Source organism: Garra rufa, chromosome 6, assembly GCF_049309525.1.
Source record: "Garra rufa chromosome 6, GarRuf1.0, whole genome shotgun sequence".
Taxonomy (NCBI): Eukaryota; Metazoa; Chordata; class Actinopteri; order Cypriniformes; family Cyprinidae; genus Garra; species Garra rufa.
In genome coordinates this window covers 5,112,815-5,136,513 of record NC_133366.1, presented here as the reverse complement: position 1 = coordinate 5,136,513, position 23,699 = coordinate 5,112,815, and the positions used below count along the sequence as shown (strand labels likewise).

Below are 23,699 nucleotides of genomic sequence, written 5' to 3'. Positions count from 1 at the left end.
TATGCTGGCCTTTTGCTGGTTTATGCTGGTCCTTTGCTGGTTTATGCTGGCCTTTTGCTGGTTTATGCTGGCCCTTTGCTGGTTTATGCTGGTCATTTGCTGGTTTATGCTGACCCTTTGCTGGTTTATGCTGGTCCTTTGCTGGTTTATGCTGGCCTTTTGCTGGTTTATGCTGGCCCTTTGCTGGTTTATGCTGGTTTATGCTGGCCTTTTGCTGGTTTATGCTGGCCCTTTGCTGGTTTATGCTGGCCCTTTGCTGGTTTATGCTGGTCATTTGCTGGTTTAAGATGGTCATTTGCTGGTTTATGATGGCCCTTTGCTGGTTTATGCTTGCCCTTTGCTGGTTTATGCTAGTCCTTTGCTCTTTATGCTGACGCTTTGCTGGTTTATGCTGGCCCTTTGCTGGTTTATGCTGACCCTTTGCTGGTTTATGCTGACCCTTTGCTGGTTTATGCTGGTCCTTTGCTGGTTTATGCTGGCCTTTTGCTGGTTTATGCTGGTCCTTTGCTGGTTTATGCTGGCCTTTTGCTGGTTTATGCTGGCCCTTTGCTGGTTTATGCTGGTCATTTGCTGGTTTATGCTGACCCTTTGCTGGTTTATGCTGGTCCTTTGCTGGTTTATGCTGGCCTTTTGCTGGTTTATGCTGGCCCTTTGCTGGTTTATGCTGGTTTATGCTGGCCTTTTGCTGGTTTATGCTGGCCCTTTGCTGGTTTATGCTGGCCCTTTGCTGGTTTATGCTGGTCATTTGCTGGTTTAAGATGGTCATTTGCTGGTTTATGATGGCCCTTTGCTGGTTTATGCTTGCCCTTTGCTGGTTTATGCTAGTCCTTTGCTCTTTATGCTGACGCTTTGCTGGTTTATGCTGGCCCTTTGCTGGTTTATGCTGACCCTTTGCTGGTTTATGCTGACCCTTTGCTGGTTTATGCTGACCCTTTGCTGGTTTATGCTGGCCTTTTGCTGGTTTATTCTGGCCCTTTGCTGGTTTATGCTGACCCTTTGCTGGTTTATGCTGACCCTTTGCTGGTTTATGCTGACCCTTTGCTGGTTTATGCTGGTCCTTTGCTGGTTTATGCTGGCCTTTTGCTGGTTTATGCTGGTCCTTTGCTGGTTTATGCTGGCCTTTTGCTGGTTTATGCTGGTCATTTGCTGGTTTATGCTGACCCTTTGCTGGTTTATGCTGGTCCTTTGCTGGTTTATGCTGGTCCTTTGCTGGTTTATGCTGGCCTTTTGCTGGTTTATGCTGGCCCTTTGCTGGTTTATGCTGGTCATTTGCTGGTTTATGCTGGCCTTTTGCTGGTTTATTCTGGCCCTTTGCTGGTCTATGCTGGTCCTTTGCTGGTTTATGCTGACCCTTTGCTGGTTTATGCTGACCCTTTGCTGGTTTATGCTGACCCTTTGCTGGTTTATGCTGGCCCTTTGCTGGTTCATGCTGGTCCTTTGCTGGTTCATGCTGGTCCTTTGCTGGTTTATGCTGGCCTTTTGCTGGTTTATGCTGGCCCTTTGCTGGTTTATGCTGGTCATTTGCTGGTTTATGCTGGCCTTTTGCTGGTTTATGCTGGCCCTTTGCTGGTTTATGCTGGCCCTTTGCTGGTTTATGCTGGTCATTTGCTGGTTTATGCTGGTCATTTGCTGGTTTATGCTGACCCTTTGCTGGTTTAAGATGGTCATTTGCTGGTTTATGATGGCCCTTTGCTGGTTTATGCTTGCCCTTTGCTGGTTTATGCTGGTCCTTTGCTCTTTATGCTGACGCTTTGCTGGTTTATGCTGGCCCTTTGCTGGTTTATGCTGACCCTTTGCTGGTTTATGCTGGTCCTTTGCTGGTTTATGCTGGCCTTTTGCTGGTTTATGCTGACCCTTTGCTGGTTTATTCTGACCCTTTTCTGGTTTATGCAGGCCCTTTGCTGGTTTATGCTAGTCCTTTGCTGGTTTATGCTGACCCTTTGCTGGTTTATGCTGACCCTTTGCTGGTTTATGCTGGCCCTTTGCTGGTTTATGCTGACCCTTTGCTGGTTTATGCTGGTCCTTTGCTGGTTTATTCTGACCCTTTTCTGGTTTATGCAGGCACTTTGCTGGTTTATGCTGACCCTTTGCTGGTTTATTCTGACCCTTTTCTGGTTTATGCTGGTCCTTTGCTGGTTTATGCTGACCCTTTCTGGTTTGTGCTGGCCCTTTGCTGGTTTATGCTGACCCTTCGCTGGTTTATGCTGGCCCTTTGCTGGTTTATGCTGACACTTTTCTGGTTTATTCTGACCCTTTGCTGGTTTATGCTGGCCCTTTGCTGGTTTATGCTGGTCCTTTGCTGGTTTATGCTGACCCTTAGCTGGTTTATGCTGACCCTTTGCTGGTTTATGCTGACCCTTTGCTGGTTTATGCTGGTCCTTTGCTGGTTTATGCTGGCCTTTTGCTGGTTTATGCTGGTCCTTTGCTGGTTTATGCTGGCCTTTTGCTGGTTTATGCTGGCCCTTTGCTGGTTTATGCTGGTCATTTGCTGGTTTATGCTGACCCTTTGCTGGTTTATGCTGGTCCTTTGCTGGTTTATGCTGGCCTTTTGCTGGTTTATGCTGGCCCTTTGCTGGTTTATGCTGGTTTATGCTGGCCTTTTGCTGGTTTATGCTGGCCCTTTGCTGGTTTATGCTGGCCCTTTGCTGGTTTATGCTGGTCATTTGCTGGTTTAAGATGGTCATTTGCTGGTTTATGATGGCCCTTTGCTGGTTTATGCTTGCCCTTTGCTGGTTTATGCTAGTCCTTTGCTCTTTATGCTGACGCTTTGCTGGTTTATGCTGGCCCTTTGCTGGTTTATGCTGACCCTTTGCTGGTTTATGCTGACCCTTTGCTGGTTTATGCTGGTCCTTTGCTGGTTTATGCTGGCCTTTTGCTGGTTTATGCTGGTCCTTTGCTGGTTTATGCTGGCCTTTTGCTGGTTTATGCTGGCCCTTTGCTGGTTTATGCTGGTCATTTGCTGGTTTATGCTGACCCTTTGCTGGTTTATGCTGGTCCTTTGCTGGTTTATGCTGGCCTTTTGCTGGTTTATGCTGGCCCTTTGCTGGTTTATGCTGGTTTATGCTGGCCTTTTGCTGGTTTATGCTGGCCCTTTGCTGGTTTATGCTGGCCCTTTGCTGGTTTATGCTGGTCATTTGCTGGTTTAAGATGGTCATTTGCTGGTTTATGATGGCCCTTTGCTGGTTTATGCTTGCCCTTTGCTGGTTTATGCTAGTCCTTTGCTCTTTATGCTGACGCTTTGCTGGTTTATGCTGGCCCTTTGCTGGTTTATGCTGACCCTTTGCTGGTTTATGCTGACCCTTTGCTGGTTTATGCTGACCCTTTGCTGGTTTATGCTGGCCTTTTGCTGGTTTATTCTGGCCCTTTGCTGGTTTATGCTGACCCTTTGCTGGTTTATGCTGACCCTTTGCTGGTTTATGCTGACCCTTTGCTGGTTTATGCTGGTCCTTTGCTGGTTTATGCTGGCCTTTTGCTGGTTTATGCTGGTCCTTTGCTGGTTTATGCTGGCCTTTTGCTGGTTTATGCTGGTCATTTGCTGGTTTATGCTGACCCTTTGCTGGTTTATGCTGGTCCTTTGCTGGTTTATGCTGGTCCTTTGCTGGTTTATGCTGGCCTTTTGCTGGTTTATGCTGGCCCTTTGCTGGTTTATGCTGGTCATTTGCTGGTTTATGCTGGCCTTTTGCTGGTTTATTCTGGCCCTTTGCTGGTCTATGCTGGTCCTTTGCTGGTTTATGCTGACCCTTTGCTGGTTTATGCTGACCCTTTGCTGGTTTATGCTGACCCTTTGCTGGTTTATGCTGGCCCTTTGCTGGTTCATGCTGGTCCTTTGCTGGTTCATGCTGGTCCTTTGCTGGTTTATGCTGGCCTTTTGCTGGTTTATTCTGGCCCTTTGCTGGTTTATGCTGGTCCTTTGCTGGTTTATGCTGGTCCTTTGCTGGTTTATGCTGATCCTTTGCTGGTTTATGCTGACCCTTTGCTGGTTTATGCTGATCCTTTGCTGGTTTATGCAGGCCCTTTGCTGGTTTATGCTAGTCCTTTGCTGGTTTATGCTGACCCTTTGCTGGTTTATGCTGGCCCTTTGCTGGTTTATGCTGACCCTTTGCTGGTTTATGCTGACCCTTTTCTGGTTTATGCAGGCCCTTTGCTGGTTTATGCTAGTTCTTTGCTGGTTTATGCTGACCCTTTGCTGGTTTATGCTGACCCTTTGCTGGTTTATGCTGACCCTTTTCTGGTTTATGCTGACCCTTTTCTGGTTTATGCTGACCCTTTGCTGGTTTATGCTGGCCCTTTGCTGGTTTATGCTGACCCTTTGCTGGTTTATGCTGACCCTTTGCTGGTTTATTCTGACCCTTTTCTGGTTTATGCAGGCCCTTTGCTGGTTTATGCTAGTCCTTTGCTGGTTTATGCTGACCCTTTGCTGGTTTATGCTGGCCCTTTGCTGGTTTATGCTGACCCTTTGCTGGTTTATGCTGGTCCTTTGCTGGTTTATTCTGACCCTTTTCTGGTTTATGCTGGCCCTTTGCTGGTTTATGCTAGTCCTTTGCTGGTTTATGCTGACCCTTTCTGGTTTGTGCTGGCCCTTTGCTGGTTTATGCTGACCCTTCGCTGGTTTATGCTGGCCCTTTGCTGGTTTATGCTGACACTTTTCTGGTTTATTCTGACCCTTTGCTGGTTTATGCTGACCCTTTGCTGGTTTATGCTGACCCTTTGCTGGTTTATGCTGGCCTTTTGCTGGTTTATGCTGGTCCTTTGCTGGTTTATGCTGGCCTTTTGCTGGTTTATGCTGGCCCTTTGCTGGTTTATGCTGGTCATTTGCTGGTTTATGCTGGCCTTTTGCTGGTTTATGCTGGCCCTTTGCTGGTTTATGCTGGTCATTTGCTGGTTTATGCTGGCCCTTTGCTGGTTTATGCTGGTGATTTGCTGGTTTATGCTGGCCCTTTGCTGGTTTATGCTGGTCATTTGCTGGTTTATGCTGGCCTTTTGCTGGTTTATGCTGACCCTTTGCTGGTTTATGCTGACCCTTTGCTGGTTTATGCTGGTCCTTTGCTGGTTTATGCTGGCCTTTTGCTAGTTTATGCTGGCCCTTTGCTGGTTTATGCTGGTCATTTGCTGGTTTATGCTGGCCCTTTGCTGGTTTATGCTGGTCATTTGCTGGTTTATGCTGGCCCTTTGCTGGTTTATGCTGGTCATTTGCTGGTTTATGCTGACCCTTTGCTGGTTTATGCTGGCCTTTTGCTGGTTTATTCTGGCCCTTTGCTGGTTTATGCTGGTCCTTTGCTAGTTTATGCTGGCCTTTTGCTGGTTTATTCTGGCCCTTTGCTGGTTTATGCTGGTCCTTTGCTGGTTTATGCTGACCCTTTGCTGGTTTATGCTGACCCTTTGCTGGTTTATGCTGGCCCTTTGCTGGTTCATGCTGGTCCTTTGCTGGTTTATGCTGGCCTTTTGCTGGTTTATTCTGGCCCTTTGCTGGTTTATGCTGGTCCTTTGCTGGTTTATGCTGGCCCTTTGCTGGTTTATGCTGGCCCTTTGCTGGTTTATGCTGGTCCTTTGCTGGTTCATGCTGGTCCTTTGCTGGTTCATGCTGGTCCTTTGCTGGTTTATGCTGGCCTTTTGCTGGTTTATTCTGGCCCTTTGCTGGTTTATGCTGGTCCTTTGCTGGTTTATGCTGATCCTTTGCTGGTTTATGCTGACCCTTTGCTGGTTTATGCTGATCCTTTGCTGGTTTATGCAGGCCCTTTGCTGGTTTATGCTAGTCCTTTGCTTGTTTATGCTGACCCTTTGCTGGTTTATGCTGGCCCTTTGCTGGTTTATGCTGACCCTTTGCTGGTTTATGCTGACCCTTTTCTGGTTTATGCAGGCCCTTTGCTGGTTTATGCTAGTTCTTTGCTGGTTTATGCTGACCCTTTGCTGGTTTATGCTGACCCTTTGCTGGTTTATGCTGACCCTTTTCTGGTTTATGCTGACCCTTTTCTGGTTTATGCTGACCCTTTGCTGGTTTATGCTGGCCCTTTGCTGGTTTATGCTGACCCTTTGCTGGTTTATGCTGACCCTTTGCTGGTTTATTCTGACCCTTTTCTGGTTTATGCAGGCCCTTTGCTGGTTTATGCTAGTCCTTTGCTGGTTTATGCTGACCCTTTGCTGGTTTATGCTGGCCTTTTGCTGGTTTATGCTGGTCCTTTGCTGGTTTATGCTGGCCTTTTGCTGGTTTATGCTGGCCCTTTGCTGGTTTATGCTGGTCATTTGCTGGTTTATGCTGGCCTTTTGCTGGTTTATGCTGACCCTTTGCTGGTTTATGCTGACCCTTTGCTGGTTTATGCTGGCCTTTTGCTGGTTTATGCTGGCCCTTTGCTGGTTCATGCTGGTCCTTTGCTGGTTTATGCTGGCCTTTTGCTGGTTTATTCTGGCCCTTTGCTGGTTTATGCTGGTCCTTTGCTGGTTTATGCTGGCCCTTTGTTGGTTTATGCTGGTCCTTTGCTGGTTTATGCTGGTCCTTTGCTGGTTTATGCTGATCCTTTGCTGGTTTATGCTGACCCTTTGCTGGTTTATGCTGATCCTTTGCTGGTTTATGCTGTCCCTTTGCTGAATTATGCTGTCCCTTTGCTGGTTTATGCTGACCCTTTGCTGGTTTATGCTGACCCTTTGCTGGTTTATGTTGGCCTTTTGCTGGTTTATTCTGGCCCTTTGCTGGTTTATGCTGACCCTTTGCTGGTTTATGCTGGCCTTTTGCTGGTTTATGCTGGTCCTTTGCTGGTTTATGCTGGCCTTTTGCTGGTTTATGCTGGTCATTTGCTGGTTAATGCTGGACTTTTGCTGGTTTATGCTGGCCCTTTGCTGGTTTATGCTGGTCATTTGCTGGTTTATGCTGGCCCTTTGCTGGTTTATGCTGGTCATTTGCTGGTTTATGCTGGCCCTTTGCTGGTTTATGCTGGTCATTTGCTGGTTTATGCTGGCCTTTTGCTGGTTTATGCTGACCCTTTGCTGGTTTATGCTGACCCTTTGTTGGTTTATGCTGGTCCTTTGCTGGTTTATGCTGGCCTTTTGCTGGTTTATGCTGGCCCTTTGCTGGTTTATGCTGGTCATTTGCTGGTTTATGCTGGCCCTTTGCTGGTTTATGCTGGTCATTTGCTGGTTTATGCTGGCCCTTTGCTGGTTTATGCTGGTCATTTGCTGGTTTATGCTGGCCTTTTGCTGGTTTATGCTGACCCTTTGCTGGTTTATGCTGACCCTTTGCTGGTTTATGCTGGTCCTTTGCTGGTTTATGCTGGCCTTTTGCTGGTTTATGCTGGCCCTTTGCTGGTTTATGCTTGTCATTTGCTGGTTTCTGCTGGCCTTTTGCTGGTTTATGCTGGCCCTTTGCTGGTTTATGCTGGCCCTTTGCTGGTTTATGCTGGTCATTTGCTGGTTTATGCTGGTCATTTGCTGGTTTATGCTGACCCTTTGCTGGTTTAAGATGGTCATTTGCTGGTTTATGATGGCCCTTTGCTGGTTTATGTTTGCCCTTTGCTGGTTTATGCTGGTCCTTTGCTCTTTATGCTGACGCTTTGTTGGTTTATGCTGGCCCTTTGCTGGTTTATGCTGGCCCTTTGCTGAATTATGCTGTCCCTTTGCTGGTTTATGCTGACCCTTTGCTGGTTTATGCTGACCCTTTGCTGGTTTATGCTGACCCTTTGCTGGTTTATGCTGGCCTTTTGCTGGTTTATTCTGGCCCTTTGCTGGTTTATGCTGGTCCTTTGCTAGTTTATGCTGGCCTTTTGCTGGTTTATTCTGGCCCTTTGCTGGTTTATGCTGGTCCTTTGCTGGTTTATGCTGACCCTTTGCTGGTTTATGCTGACCCTTTGCTGGTTTATGCTGGCCCTTTGCTGGTTCATGCTGGTCCTTTGCTGGTTTATGCTGGCCTTTTGCTGGTTTATTCTGGCCCTTTGCTGGTTTATGCTGGCCCTTTGTTGGTTTATGCTGGTCCTTTGCTGGTTTATGCTGGTCCTTTGCTGGTTTATGCTGATCCTTTGCTGGTTTATGCTGACCCTTTGCTGGTTTATGCTGATCCTTTGCTGGTTTATGCTGTCCCTTTGCTGAATTATGCTGTCCCTTTGCTGGTTTATGCTGACCCTTTGCTGGTTTATGCTGACCCTTTGCTGGTTTATGCTGGCTTTTGGTGGTTTATTCTGGCCCTTTGCTGGTTTATGCTGACCCTTTGCTGGTTTATGCTGGCCTTTTGCTGGTTTATGCTGGTCCTTTGCTGGTTTATGCTGGCCTTTTGCTGGTTTATGCTGACCCTTTGCTGGTTTATGCTGGCCTTTTGCTGGTTTATGCTGGTCCTTTGCTGGTTTATGCTGGCCTTTTGCTGGTTTATGCTGGTCATTTGCTGGTTAATGCTGGACTTTTGCTGGTTTATGCTGGCCCTTTGCTGGTTTATGCTGGTCATTTGCTGGTTTATGCTGGCCCTTTGCTGGTTTATGCTGGTCATTTGCTGGTTTATGCTGGCCCTTTGCTGGTTTATGCTGGTCATTTGCTGGTTTATGCTGGCCTTTTGCTGGTTTATGCTGACCCTTTGCTGGTTTATGCTGACCCTTTGTTGGTTTATGCTGGTCCTTTGCTGGTTTATGCTGGCCTTTTGCTGGTTTATGCTGGCCCTTTGCTGGTTTATGCTGGTCATTTGCTGGTTTATGCTGGCCCTTTGCTGGTTTATGCTGGTCATTTGCTGGTTTATGCTGGCCCTTTGCTGGTTTATGCTGGTCATTTGCTGGTTTATGCTGGCCTTTTGCTGGTTTATGCTGACCCTTTGCTGGTTTATGCTGACCCTTTGCTGGTTTATGCTGGTCCTTTGCTGGTTTATGCTGGCCTTTTGCTGGTTTATGCTGGCCCTTTGCTGGTTTATGCTTGTCATTTGCTGGTTTCTGCTGGCCTTTTGCTGGTTTATGCTGGCCCTTTGCTGGTTTATGCTGGCCCTTTGCTGGTTTATGCTGGTCATTTGCTGGTTTATGCTGGTCATTTGCTGGTTTATGCTGACCCTTTGCTGGTTTAAGATGGTCATTTGCTGGTTTATGATGGCCCTTTGCTGGTTTATGTTTGCCCTTTGCTGGTTTATGCTGGTCCTTTGCTCTTTATGCTGACGCTTTGTTGGTTTATGCTGGCCCTTTGCTGGTTTATGCTGGCCCTTTGCTGAATTATGCTGTCCCTTTGCTGGTTTATGCTGACCCTTTGCTGGTTTATGCTGACCCTTTGCTGGTTTATGCTGACCCTTTGCTGGTTTATGCTGGCCTTTTGCTGGTTTATTCTGGCCCTTTGCTGGTTTATGCTGGTCCTTTGCTAGTTTATGCTGGCCTTTTGCTGGTTTATTCTGGCCCTTTGCTGGTTTATGCTGGTCCTTTGCTGGTTTATGCTGACCCTTTGCTGGTTTATGCTGACCCTTTGCTGGTTTATGCTGGCCCTTTGCTGGTTCATGCTGGTCCTTTGCTGGTTTATGCTGGCCTTTTGCTGGTTTATTCTGGCCCTTTGCTGGTTTATGCTGGCCCTTTGTTGGTTTATGCTGGTCCTTTGCTGGTTTATGCTGGTCCTTTGCTGGTTTATGCTGATCCTTTGCTGGTTTATGCTGACCCTTTGCTGGTTTATGCTGATCCTTTGCTGGTTTATGCTGTCCCTTTGCTGAATTATGCTGTCCCTTTGCTGGTTTATGCTGACCCTTTGCTGGTTTATGCTGACCCTTTGCTGGTTTATGCTGGCTTTTGGTGGTTTATTCTGGCCCTTTGCTGGTTTATGCTGACCCTTTGCTGGTTTATGCTGGCCTTTTGCTGGTTTATGCTGGTCCTTTGCTGGTTTATGCTGGCCTTTTGCTGGTTTATGCTGGCCCTTTGCTGGTTTATGCTGGTCATTTGCTGGTTTATGCTGGCCTTTTGCTGGTTTATGCTGGCCCTTTGCTGGTTTATGCTGGTCATTTGCTGGTTTATGCTGGCCCTTTGCTGGTTTATGCTGGTCATTTGCTGGTTTATGCTGGCCCTTTGCTGGTTTATGCTGGTCATTTGCTGGTTTATGCTGGCCTTTTGCTGGTTTATGCTGACCCTTTGCTGGTTTATGCTGACCCTTTGCTGGTTTATGCTGGTCCTTTGCTGGTTTATGCTGGCCTTTTGCTGGTTTATGCTGGCCCTTTGCTGGTTTATGCTGGTCATTTGCTGGTTTATGCTGGCCCTTTGCTGGTTTATGCTGGTCATTTGCTGGTTTATGCTGGCCCTTTGCTGGTTTATGCTGGTCATTTGCTGGTTTATGCTGGCCTTTTGCTGGTTTATGCTGACCCTTTGCTGATTTATGCTGACCCTTTGCTGGTTTATGCTGGTCCTTTGCTGGTTTATGCTGGCCTTTTGCTGGTTTATGCTGGCCCTTTGCTGGTTTATGCTGGTCATTTGCTGGTTTATGCTGGCCTTTTGCTGGTTTATGCTGGCCCTTTGCTGGTTTATGCTGGCCCTTTGCTGGTTTATGCTGGTCATTTGCTGGTTTATGCTGGTCATTTGCTGGTTTATGCTGACCCTTTGCTGGTTTAAGATGGTCATTTGCTGGTTTATGATGGCCCTTTGCTGGTTTATGCTTGCCCTTTGCTGGTTTATGCTGGTCCTTTGCTCTTTATGCTGACGCTTTGCTGGTTTATGCTGGCCCTTTGCTGGTTTATGCTGACCCTTTGCTGGTTTATGCTGGCCTTTTGCTGGTTTATGCTGGTCCTTTGCTGGTTTATGCTGGCCTTTTGCTGGTTTATGCTGGCCCTTTGCTGGTTTATGCTGGTCATTTGCTGGTTTATGCTGGCCTTTTGCTGGTTTATGCTGGCCCTTTGCTGGTTTATGCTGGTCATTTGCTGGTTTATGCTGGCCCTTTGCTGGTTTATGCTGGTCATTTGCTGGTTTATGCTGGCCCTTTGCTGGTTTATGCTGGTCATTTGCTGGTTTATGCTGGCCTTTTGCTGGTTTATGCTGACCCTTTGATGGTTTATGCTGACCCTTTGCTGGTTTATGCTGGTCCTTTGCTGGTTTATGCTGGCCTTTTGCTGGTTTATGCTGGCCCTTTGCTGGTTTATGCTGGTCATTTGCTGGTTTATGCTGGCCCTTTGCTGGTTTATGCTGGTCATTTGCTGGTTTATGCTGGCCCTTTGCTGGTTTATGCTGGTCATTTGCTGGTTTATGCTAGCCTTTTGCTATTTTATGCTGACCCTTTGCTGGTTTATGCTGACCCTTTGCTGGTTTATGCTGGTCCTTTGCTGGTTTATGCTGGCCTTTTGCTGGTTTATACTGGCCCTTTGCTGGTTTATGCTGGCCCTTTGCTGGTTTATGCTGGTCATTTGCTGGTTTATGCTGGTCATTTGCTGGTTTATGCTGACCCTTTGCTGGTTTAAGATGGTCATTTGCTGGTTTATGATGGCCCTTTGCTGGTTTATGCTTGCCCTTTGCTGGTTTATGCTTGCCCTTTGCTGGTTTATGCTGGTCCTTTGCTCTTTATGCTGACGCTTTGCTGGTTTATGCTGGCCCTTTGCTGGTTTATGCTGGCCTTTTGCTGGTTTATGCTGGCCCTTTGCTGGTTTATGCTGGTCATTTGCTGGTTTATGCTGACCCTTTGCTGGTTTAAGATGGTCATTTGCTGGTTTATGATGGCCCTTTGCTGGTTTATGCTTGCCCTTTGCTGGTTTATGCTGGTCCTTTGCTCTTTATGCTGACGCTTTGTTGGTTTATGCTGGCCCTTTGCTGGTTTATGCTGGCCCTTTGCTGAATTATGCTGTCCCTTTGCTGGTTTATGCTGACCCTTTGCTGGTTTATGCTGACCCTTTGCTGGTTTATGCTGACCCTTTGCTGGTTTATGCTGGCCTTTTGCTGGTTTATTCTGGCCCTTTGCTGGTTTATGCTGGTCCTTTGCTAGTTTATGCTGGCCTTTTGCTGGTTTATTCTGGCCCTTTGCTGGTTTATGCTGGTCCTTTGCTGGTTTATGCTGACCCTTTGCTGGTTTATGCTGACCCTTTGCTGGTTTATGCTGGCCCTTTGCTGGTTCATGCTGGTCCTTTGCTGGTTTATGCTGGCCTTTTGCTGGTTTATTCTGGCCCTTTGCTGGTTTATGCTGGTCCTTTGCTGGTTTATGCTGGCCCTTTGTTGGTTTATGCTGGTCCTTTGCTGGTTTATGCTGGCCCTTTGCTGGTTTATGCTGACCCTTTGCTGGTTTATGCTGGCCTTTTGCTGGTTTATGCTGGTCCTTTGCTGGTTTATGCTGGCCTTTTGCTGGTTTATGCTGGCCCTTTGCTGGTTTATGCTGGTCATTTGCTGGTTTATGCTGGCCTTTTGCTGGTTTATGCTGGCCCTTTGCTGGTTTATGCTGGTCATTTGCTGGTTTATGCTGGCCCTTTGCTGGTTTATGCTGGTCATTTGCTGGTTTATGCTGGCCCTTTGCTGGTTTATGCTGGTCATTTGCTGGTTTATGCTGGCCTTTTGCTGGTTTATGCTGACCCTTTGCTGGTTTATGCTGGTCCTTTGCTGGTTTATGCTGGCCTTTTGCTGGTTTATGCTGGCCCTTTGCTGGTTTATGCTGGTCATTTGCTGGTTTATGCTGGCCCTTTGCTGGTTTATGCTGGTCATTTGCTGGTTTATGCTGGCCCTTTGCTGGTTTATGCTGGTCATTTGCTGGTTTATGCTGGCCTTTTGCTGGTTTATGCTGACCCTTTGCTGGTTTATGCTGACCCTTTGCTGGTTTATGCTGGTCCTTTGCTGGTTTATGCTGGCCTTTTGCTGGTTTATGCTGGCCCTTTGCTGGTTTATGCTGGCCCTTTGCTGGTTTATGCTGGTCATTTGCTGGTTTATGCTGGTCATTTGCTGGTTTATGCTGACCCTTTGCTGGTTTAAGATGGTCATTTGCTGGTTTATGATGGCCCTTTGCTGGTTTATGATGGCCCTTTGCTGGTTTATGCTTGCCCTTTGCTGGTTTATGCTGGTCCTTTGCTCTTTATGCTGACGCTTTGCTGGTTTATGCTGGCCCTTTGCTGGTTTATGCTGGCCTTTTGCTGGTTTATGCTGGCCCTTTGCTGGTTTATGCTGGTCATTTGCTGGTTTATGCTGGCCTTTTGCTGGTTTATGCTGGCCCTTTGCTGGTTTATGCTGGCCCTTTGCTGGTTTATGCTGGTCATTTGCTGGTTTATGCTGGTCATTTGCTGGTTTATGCTGACCCTTTGCTGGTTTAAGATGGTCATTTGCTGGTTTATGATGGCCCTTTGCTGGTTTATGCTTGCCCTTTGCTGGTTTATGCTGGTCCTTTGCTCTTTATGCTGACGCTTTGTTGGTTTATGCTGGCCCTTTGCTGGTTTATGCTGGCCCTTTGCTGAATTATGCTGTCCCTTTGCTGGTTTATGCTGACCCTTTGCTGGTTTATGCTGACCCTTTGCTGGTTTATGCTGGCCTTTTGCTGGTTTATTCTGGCCCTTTGCTGGTTTATGCTGGTCCTTTGCTAGTTTATGCTGGCCTTTTGCTGGTTTATTCTGGCCCTTTGCTGGTTTATGCTGGTCCTTTGCTGGTTTATGCTGACCCTTTGCTGGTTTATGCTGACCCTTTGCTGGTTTATGCTGGCCCTTTGCTGGTTCATGCTGGTCCTTTGCTGGTTTATGCTGGCCTTTTGCTGGTTTATTCTGGCCCTTTGCTGGTTTATGCTGGTCCTTTGCTGGTTTATGCTGGCCCTTTGTTGGTTTATGCTGGTCCTTTGCTGGTTTATGCTGGTCCTTTGCTGGTTTATGCTGATCCTTTGCTGGTTTATGCTGACCCTTTGCTGGTTTATGCTGATCCTTTGCTGGTTTATGCTGTCCCTTTGCTGAATTATGCTGTCCCTTTGCTGGTTTATGCTGACCCTTTGCTGGTTTATGCTGACCCTTTGCTGGTTTATGTTGGCCTTTTGCTGGTTTATTCTGGCCCTTTGCTGGTTTATGCTGACCCTTTGCTGGTTTATGCTGGCCTTTTGCTGGTTTATGCTGGTCCTTTGCTGGTTTATGCTGGCCTTTTGCTGGTTTATGCTGGTCATTTGCTGGTTTATGCTGGCCTTTTGCTGGTTTATGCTGGCCCTTTGCTGGTTTATGCTGGTCATTTGCTGGTTTATGCTGGCCCTTTGCTGGTTTATGCTGGTCATTTGCTGGTTTATGCTGGCCCTTTGCTGGTTTATGCTGGTCATTTGCTGGTTTATGCTGGCCTTTTGCTGGTTTATGCTGACCCTTTGCTGGTTTATGCTGACCCTTTGCTGGTTTATGCTGGTCCTTTGCTGGTTTATGCTGGCCTTTTGCTGGTTTATGCTGGCCCTTTGCTGGTTTATGCTGGTCATTTGCTGGTTTATGCTGGCCCTTTGCTGGTTTATGCTGGTCATTTGCTGGTTTATGCTGGCCCTTTGCTGGTTTATGCTGGTCATTTGCTGGTTTATGCTGGCCTTTTGCTGGTTTATGCTGACCCTTTGCTGGTTTATGCTGACCCTTTGCTGGTTTATGCTGGTCCTTTGCTGGTTTATGCTGGCCTTTTGCTGGTTTATGCTGGCCCTTTGCTGGTTTATGCTTGTCATTTGCTGGTTTCTGCTGGCCTTTTGCTGGTTTATGCTGGCCCTTTGCTGGTTTATGCTGGCCCTTTGCTGGTTTATGCTGGTCATTTGCTGGTTTATGCTGGTCATTTGCTGGTTTATGCTGACCCTTTGCTGGTTTAAGATGGTCATTTGCTGGTTTATGATGGCCCTTTGCTGGTTTATGCTTGCCCTTTGCTGGTTTATGCTGGTCCTTTGCTCTTTATGCTGATGCTTTGTTGGTTTATGCTGGCCCTTTGCTGGTTTATGCTGGCCCTTTGCTGAATTATGCTGTCCCTTTGCTGGTTTATGCTGACCCTTTGCTGGTTTATGCTGACCCTTTGCTGGTTTATGCTGACCCTTTGCTGGTTTATGCTGGCCTTTTGCTGGTTTATTCTGGCCCTTTGCTGGTTTATGCTGGTCCTTTGCTAGTTTATGCTGGCCTTTTGCTGGTTTATTCTGGCCCTTTGCTGGTTTATGCTGGTCCTTTGCTGGTTTATGCTGACCCTTTGCTGGTTTATGCTGACCCTTTGCTGATTTATGCTGGCCCTTTGCTGGTTCATGCTGGTCCTTTGCTGGTTTATGCTGGCCTTTTGCTGGTTTATTCTGGCCCTTTGCTGGTTTATGCTGGTCCTTTGCTGGTTTATGCTGGCCCTTTGTTGGTTTATGCTGGTCCTTTGCTGGTTTATGCTGGTCCTTTGCTGGTTTATGCTGATCCTTTGCTGGTTTATGCTGACCCTTTGCTGGTTTATGCTGATCCTTTGCTGGTTTATGCTGTCCCTTTGCTGAATTATGCTGTCCCTTTGCTGGTTTATGCTGACCCTTTGCTGGTTTATGCTGACCCTTTGCTGGTTTATGCTGGTCCTTTGCTGGTTTATGCTGGCCTTTTGCTGGTTTATGCTGGCCCTTTGCTGGTTTATGCTGGTCATTTGCTGGTTTATGCTGGCCTTTTGCTGGTTTATGCTGGCCCTTTGCTGGTTTATGCTGGTCATTTGCTGGTTTATGCTGGCCCTTTGCTGGTTTATGCTTGTCATTTGCTGGTTTATGCTGGCCCTTTGCTGGTTTATGCTGGTCATTTGCTGGTTTATGCTGGCCTTTTGCTGGTTTATGCTGACCCTTTGCTGGTTTATGCTGACCCTTTGCTGGTTTATGCTGGTCCTTTGCTGGTTTATGCTGGCCTTTTGCTGGTTTATGCTGGCCCTTTGCTGGTTTATGCTGGTCATTTGCTGGTTTATGCTGGCCCTTTGCTGGTTTATGCTGGTCATTTGCTGGTTTATGCTGGCCCTTTGCTGGTTTATGCTGGTCATTTGCTGGTTTATGCTGGCCTTTTGCTGGTTTATGCTGACCCTTTGCTGATTTATGCTGACCCTTTGCTGGTTTATGCTGGTCCTTTGCTGGTTTATGCTGGCCTTTTGCTGGTTTATGCTGGCCCTTTGCTGGTTTATGCTGGTCATTTGCTGGTTTATGCTGGCCTTTTGCTGGTTTATGCTGGCCCTTTGCTGGTTTATGCTGGCCCTTTGCTGGTTTATGCTGGTCATTTGCTGGTTTATGCTGGTCATTTGCTGGTTTATGCTGACCCTTTGCTGGTTTAAGATGGTCATTTGCTGGTTTATGATGGCCCTTTGCTGGTTTATGCTTGCCCTTTGCTGGTTTATGCTGGTCCTTTGCTCTTTATGCTGACGCTTTGCTGGTTTATGCTGGCCCTTTGCTGGTTTATGCTGACCCTTTGCTGGTTTATGCTGACACTTTGCTGGTTTATGCTGGCCTTTTGCTGGTTTATGCTGACCCTTTGCTGGTTTATGCTGACCCTTTGCTGGTTTATGCTGGTCCTTTGCTGGTTTATGCGGGCCTTTTGCTGGTTTATGCTGGCCCTTTGCTGGTTTATGCTGGTCATTTGATGGTTTATGCTGGCCCTTTGCTGGTTTATGCTGGTCATTTGCTGGTTTATGCTGGCCTTTTGCTGGTTTATGCTGACCCTTTGCTGGTTTATGCTGACCCTTTGCTGGTTTATGCTGGTCCTTTGCTGGTTTATGCTGGCCTTTTGCTGGTTTATGCTGGCCCTTTGCTGGTTTATGCTGGTCATTTGCTGGTTTATGCTGGCCTTTTGCTGGTTTATGCTGGCCCTTTGCTGGTTTATGCTGGCCCTTTGCTGGTTTATGCTGGTCATTTGCTGGTTTATGCTGGTCATTTGCTGGTTTATGCTGACCCTTTGCTGGTTTAAGATGGTCATTTGCTGGTTTATGATGGCCCTTTGCTGGTTTATGCTTGCCCTTTGCTGGTTTATGCTGGTCCTTTGCTCTTTATGCTGACGCTTTGTTGGTTTATGCTGGCCCTTTGCTGGTTTATGCTGGCCCTTTGCTGAATTATGCTGTCCCTTTGCTGGTTTATGCTGACCCTTTGCTGGTTTATGCTGACCCTTTGCTGGTTTATGCTGACCCTTTGCTGGTTTATGCTGGCCTTTTGCTGGTTTATTCTGGCCCTTTGCTGGTTTATGCTGGTCCTTTGCTAGTTTATGCTGGCCTTTTGCTGGTTTATTCTGGCCCTTTGCTGGTTTATGCTGGTCCTTTGCTGGTTTATGCTGACCCTTTGCTGGTTTATGCTGACCCTTTGCTGGTTTATGCTGGCCCTTTGCTGGTTCATGCTGGTCCTTTGCTGGTTTATGCTGGCCTTTTGCTGGTTTATTCTGGCCCTTTGCTGGTTTATGCTGGTCCTTTGCTGGTTTATGCTGGCCCTTTGTTGGTTTATGCTGGTCCTTTGCTGGTTTATGCTGGTCCTTTGCTGGTTCATGCTGATCCTTTGCTGGTTTATGCTGACCCTTTGCTGGTTTATGCTGATCCTTTGCTGGTTTATGCTGTCCCTTTGCTGAATTATGCTGTCCCTTTGCTGGTTTATGCTGACCCTTTGCTGGTTTATGCTGACCCTTTGCTGGTTTATGCTGACCCTTTGCTGGTTTATGCTGGCCTTTTGCTGGTTTATGCTGGTCCTTTGCTGGTTTATGCTGGCCTTTTGCTGGTTTATGCTGGCCCTTTGCTGGTTTATGCTGGTCATTTGCTGGTTTATGCTGGCCTTTTGCTGGTTTATGCTGGCCCTTTGCTGGTTTATGCTGGTCATTTGCTGGTTTATGCTGGCCCTTTGCTGGTTTATGCTGGTGATTTGCTGGTTTATGCTGGCCCTTTGCTGGTTTATGCTGGTCATTTGCTGGTTTATGCTGGCCTTTTGCTGGTTTATGCTGACCCTTTGCTGGTTTATGCTGACCCTTTGCTGGTTTATGCTGGTCCTTTGCTGGTTTATGCTGGCCTTTTGCTAGTTTATGCTGGCCCTTTGCTGGTTTATGCTGGTCATTTGCTGGTTTATGCTGGCCCTTTGCTGGTTTATGCTGGTCATTTGCTGGTTTATGCTGGCCCTTTGCTGGTTTATGCTGGTCATTTGCTGGTTTATGCTGACCCTTTGCTGGTTTATGCTGGCCTTTTGCTGGTTTATTCTGGCCCTTTGCTGGTTTATGCTGGTCCTTTGCTAGTTTATGCTGGCCTTTTGCTGGTTTATTCTGGCCCTTTGCTGGTTTATGCTGGTCCTTTGCTGGTTTATGCTGACCCTTTGCTGGTTTATGCTGACCCTTTGCTGGTTTATGCTGGCCCTTTGCTGGTTCATGCTGGTCCTTTGCTGGTTTATGCTGGCCTTTTGCTGGTTTATTCTGGCCCTTTGCTGGTTTATGCTGGTCCTTTGCTGGTTTATGCTGGCCCTTTGCTGGTTTATGCTGGCCCTTTGCTGGTTTATGCTGGTCCTTTGCTGGTTCATGCTGGTCCTTTGCTGGTTCATGCTGGTCCTTTGCTGGTTTATGCTGGCCTTTTGCTGGTTTATTCTGGCCCTTTGCTGGTTTATGCTGGTCCTTTGCTGGTTTATGCTGATCCTTTGCTGGTTTATGCTGACCCTTTGCTGGTTTATGCTGATCCTTTGCTGGTTTATGCAGGCCCTTTGCTGGTTTATGCTAGTCCTTTGCTTGTTTATGCTGACCCTTTGCTGGTTTATGCTGGCCCTTTGCTGGTTTATGCTGACCCTTTGCTGGTTTATGCTGACCCTTTTCTGGTTTATGCAGGCCCTTTGCTGGTTTATGCTAGTTCTTTGCTGGTTTATGCTGACCCTTTGCTGGTTTATGCTGACCCTTTGCTGGTTTATGCTGACCCTTTTCTGGTTTATGCTGACCCTTTTCTGGTTTATGCTGACCCTTTGCTGGTTTATGCTGGCCCTTTGCTGGTTTATGCTGACCCTTTGCTGGTTTATGCTGACCCTTTGCTGGTTTATTCTGACCCTTTTCTGGTTTATGCAGGCCCTTTGCTGGTTTATGCTAGTCCTTTGCTGGTTTATGCTGACCCTTTGCTGGTTTATGCTGGCCTTTTGCTGGTTTATGCTGGTCCTTTGCTGGTTTATGCTGGCCTTTTGCTGGTTTATGCTGGCCCTTTGCTGGTTTATGCTGGTCATTTGCTGGTTTATGCTGGCCTTTTGCTGGTTTATGCTGACCCTTTGCTGGTTTATGCTGACCCTTTGCTGGTTTATGCTGGCCTTTTGCTGGTTTATGCTGGCCCTTTGCTGGTTCATGCTGGTCCTTTGCTGGTTTATGCTGGCCTTTTGCTGGTTTATTCTGGCCCTTTGCTGGTTTATGCTGGTCCTTTGCTGGTTTATGCTGGCCCTTTGTTGGTTTATGCTGGTCCTTTGCTGGTTTATGCTGGTCCTTTGCTGGTTTATGCTGATCCTTTGCTGGTTTATGCTGACCCTTTGCTGGTTTATGCTGATCCTTTGCTGGTTTATGCTGTCCCTTTGCTGAATTATGCTGTCCCTTTGCTGGTTTATGCTGACCCTTTGCTGGTTTATGCTGACCCTTTGCTGGTTTATGTTGGCCTTTTGCTGGTTTATTCTGGCCCTTTGCTGGTTTATGCTGACCCTTTGCTGGTTTATGCTGGCCTTTTGCTGGTTTATGCTGGTCCTTTGCTGGTTTATGCTGGCCTTTTGCTGGTTTATGCTGGTCATTTGCTGGTTAATGCTGGACTTTTGCTGGTTTATGCTGGCCCTTTGCTGGTTTATGCTGGTCATTTGCTGGTTTATGCTGGCCCTTTGCTGGTTTATGCTGGTCATTTGCTGGTTTATGCTGGCCCTTTGCTGGTTTATGCTGGTCATTTGCTGGTTTATGCTGGCCTTTTGCTGGTTTATGCTGACCCTTTGCTGGTTTATGCTGACCCTTTGTTGGTTTATGCTGGTCCTTTGCTGGTTTATGCTGGCCTTTTGCTGGTTTATGCTGGCCCTTTGCTGGTTTATGCTGGTCATTTGCTGGTTTATGCTGGCCCTTTGCTGGTTTATGCTGGTCATTTGCTGGTTTATGCTGGCCCTTTGCTGGTTTATGCTGGTCATTTGCTGGTTTATGCTGGCCTTTTGCTGGTTTATGCTGACCCTTTGCTGGTTTATGCTGACCCTTTGCTGGTTTATGCTGGTCCTTTGCTGGTTTATGCTGGCCTTTTGCTGGTTTATGCTGGCCCTTTGCTGGTTTATGCTTGTCATTTGCTGGTTTCTGCTGGCCTTTTGCTGGTTTATGCTGGCCCTTTGCTGGTTTATGCTGGCCCTTTGCTGGTTTATGCTGGTCATTTGCTGGTTTATGCTGGTCATTTGCTGGTTTATGCTGACCCTTTGCTGGTTTAAGATGGTCATTTGCTGGTTTATGATGGCCCTTTGCTGGTTTATGTTTGCCCTTTGCTGGTTTATGCTGGTCCTTTGCTCTTTATGCTGACGCTTTGTTGGTTTATGCTGGCCCTTTGCTGGTTTATGCTGGCCCTTTGCTGAATTATGCTGTCCCTTTGCTGGTTTATGCTGACCCTTTGCTGGTTTATGCTGACCCTTTGCTGGTTTATGCTGACCCTTTGCTGGTTTATGCTGGCCTTTTGCTGGTTTATTCTGGCCCTTTGCTGGTTTATGCTGGTCCTTTGCTAGTTTATGCTGGCCTTTTGCTGGTTTATTCTGGCCCTTTGCTGGTTTATGCTGGTCCTTTGCTGGTTTATGCTGACCCTTTGCTGGTTTATGCTGACCCTTTGCTGGTTTATGCTGGCCCTTTGCTGGTTCATGCTGGTCCTTTGCTGGTTTATGCTGGCCTTTTGCTGGTTTATTCTGGCCCTTTGCTGGTTTATGCTGGCCCTTTGTTGGTTTATGCTGGTCCTTTGCTGGTTTATGCTGGTCCTTTGCTGGTTTATGCTGATCCTTTGCTGGTTTATGCTGACCCTTTGCTGGTTTATGCTGATCCTTTGCTGGTTTATGCTGTCCCTTTGCTGAATTATGCTGTCCCTTTGCTGGTTTATGCTGACCCTTTGCTGGTTTATGCTGACCCTTTGCTGGTTTATGCTGGCTTTTGGTGGTTTATTCTGGCCCTTTGCTGGTTTATGCTGACCCTTTGCTGGTTTATGCTGGCCTTTTGCTGGTTTATGCTGGTCCTTTGCTGGTTTATGCTGGCCTTTTGCTGGTTTATGCTGACCCTTTGCTGGTTTATGCTGGCCTTTTGCTGGTTTATGCTGGTCCTTTGCTGGTTTATGCTGGCCTTTTGCTGGTTTATGCTGGTCATTTGCTGGTTAATGCTGGACTTTTGCTGGTTTATGCTGGCCCTTTGCTGGTTTATGCTGGTCATTTGCTGGTTTATGCTGGCCCTTTGCTGGTTTATGCTGGTCATTTGCTGGTTTATGCTGGCCCTTTGCTGGTTTATGCTGGTCATTTGCTGGTTTATGCTGGCCTTTTGCTGGTTTATGCTGACCCTTTGCTGGTTTATGCTGACCCTTTGTTGGTTTATGCTGGTCCTTTGCTGGTTTATGCTGGCCTTTTGCTGGTTTATGCTGGCCCTTTGCTGGTTTATGCTGGTCATTTGCTGGTTTATGCTGGCCCTTTGCTGGTTTATGCTGGTCATTTGCTGGTTTATGCTGGCCCTTTGCTGGTTTATGCTGGTCATTTGCTGGTTTATGCTGGCCTTTTGCTGGTTTATGCTGACCCTTTGCTGGTTTATGCTGACCCTTTGCTGGTTTATGCTGGTCCTTTGCTGGTTTATGCTGGCCTTTTGCTGGTTTATGCTGGCCCTTTGCTGGTTTATGCTTGTCATTTGCTGGTTTCTGCTGGCCTTTTGCTGGTTTATGCTGGCCCTTTGCTGGTTTATGCTGGCCCTTTGCTGGTTTATGCTGGTCATTTGCTGGTTTATGCTGGTCATTTGCTGGTTTATGCTGACCCTTTGCTGGTTTAAGATGGTCATTTGCTGGTTTATGATGGCCCTTTGCTGGTTTATGTTTGCCCTTTGCTGGTTTATGCTGGTCCTTTGCTCTTTATGCTGACGCTTTGTTGGTTTATGCTGGCCCTTTGCTGGTTTATGCTGGCCCTTTGCTGAATTATGCTGTCCCTTTGCTGGTTTATGCTGACCCTTTGCTGGTTTATGCTGACCCTTTGCTGGTTTATGCTGACCCTTTGCTGGTTTATGCTGGCCTTTTGCTGGTTTATTCTGGCCCTTTGCTGGTTTATGCTGGTCCTTTGCTAGTTTATGCTGGCCTTTTGCTGGTTTATTCTGGCCCTTTGCTGGTTTATGCTGGTCCTTTGCTGGTTTATGCTGACCCTTTGCTGGTTTATGCTGACCCTTTGCTGGTTTATGCTGGCCCTTTGCTGGTTCATGCTGGTCCTTTGCTGGTTTATGCTGGCCTTTTGCTGGTTTATTCTGGCCCTTTGCTGGTTTATGCTGGCCCTTTGTTGGTTTATGCTGGTCCTTTGCTGGTTTATGCTGGTCCTTTGCTGGTTTATGCTGATCCTTTGCTGGTTTATGCTGACCCTTTGCTGGTTTATGCTGATCCTTTGCTGGTTTATGCTGTCCCTTTGCTGAATTATGCTGTCCCTTTGCTGGTTTATGCTGACCCTTTGCTGGTTTATGCTGACCCTTTGCTGGTTTATGCTGGCTTTTGGTGGTTTATTCTGGCCCTTTGCTGGTTTATGCTGACCCTTTGCTGGTTTATGCTGGCCTTTTGCTGGTTTATGCTGGTCCTTTGCTGGTTTATGCTGGCCTTTTGCTGGTTTATGCTGGCCCTTTGCTGGTTTATGCTGGTCATTTGCTGGTTTATGCTGGCCTTTTGCTGGTTTATGCTGGCCCTTTGCTGGTTTATGCTGGTCATTTGCTGGTTTATGCTGGCCCTTTGCTGGTTTATGCTGGTCATTTGCTGGTTTATGCTGGCCCTTTGCTGGTTTATGCTGGTCATTTGCTGGTTTATGCTGGCCTTTTGCTGGTTTATGCTGACCCTTTGCTGGTTTATGCTGACCCTTTGCTGGTTTATGCTGGTCCTTTGCTGGTTTATGCTGGCCTTTTGCTGGTTTATGCTGGCCCTTTGCTGGTTTATGCTGGTCATTTGCTGGTTTATGCTGGCCCTTTGCTGGTTTATGCTGGTCATTTGCTGGTTTATGCTGGCCCTTTGCTGGTTTATGCTGGTCATTTGCTGGTTTATGCTGGCCTTTTGCTGGTTTATGCTGACCCTTTGCTGATTTATGCTGACCCTTTGCTGGTTTATGCTGGTCCTTTGCTGGTTTATGCTGGCCTTTTGCTGGTTTATGCTGGCCCTTTGCTGGTTTATGCTGGTCATTTGCTGGTTTATGCTGGCCTTTTGCTGGTTTATGCTGGCCCTTTGCTGGTTTATGCTGGCCCTTTGCTGGTTTATGCTGGTCATTTGCTGGTTTATGCTGGTCATTTGCTGGTTTATGCTGACCCTTTGCTGGTTTAAGATGGTCATTTGCTGGTTTATGATGGCCCTTTGCTGGTTTATGCTTGCCCTTTGCTGGTTTATGCTGGTCCTTTGCTCTTTATGCTGACGCTTTGCTGGTTTATGCTGGCCCTTTGCTGGTTTATGCTGACCCTTTGCTGGTTTATGCTGGCCTTTTGCTGGTTTATGCTGGTCCTTTGCTGGTTTATGCTGGCCTTTTGCTGGTTTATGCTGGCCCTTTGCTGGTTTATGCTGGTCATTTGCTGGTTTATGCTGGCCTTTTGCTGGTTTATGCTGGCCCTTTGCTGGTTTATGCTGGTCATTTGCTGGTTTATGCTGGCCCTTTGCTGGTTTATGCTGGTCATTTGCTGGTTTATGCTGGCCCTTTGCTGGTTTATGCTGGTCATTTGC

At 47.2% G+C, this 23,699-nt stretch overlaps 1 protein-coding gene across 1 annotated transcript in view; it reads right to left on the bottom strand.

The window, feature by feature from the left end:
* Positions 1–23,699, bottom strand: part of LOC141336342 (complement C3-like) — a 115,460-nt gene that overhangs the window by 13,878 nt on the left and 77,883 nt on the right. The gene's annotated exons all lie outside the window — the stretch shown is intronic.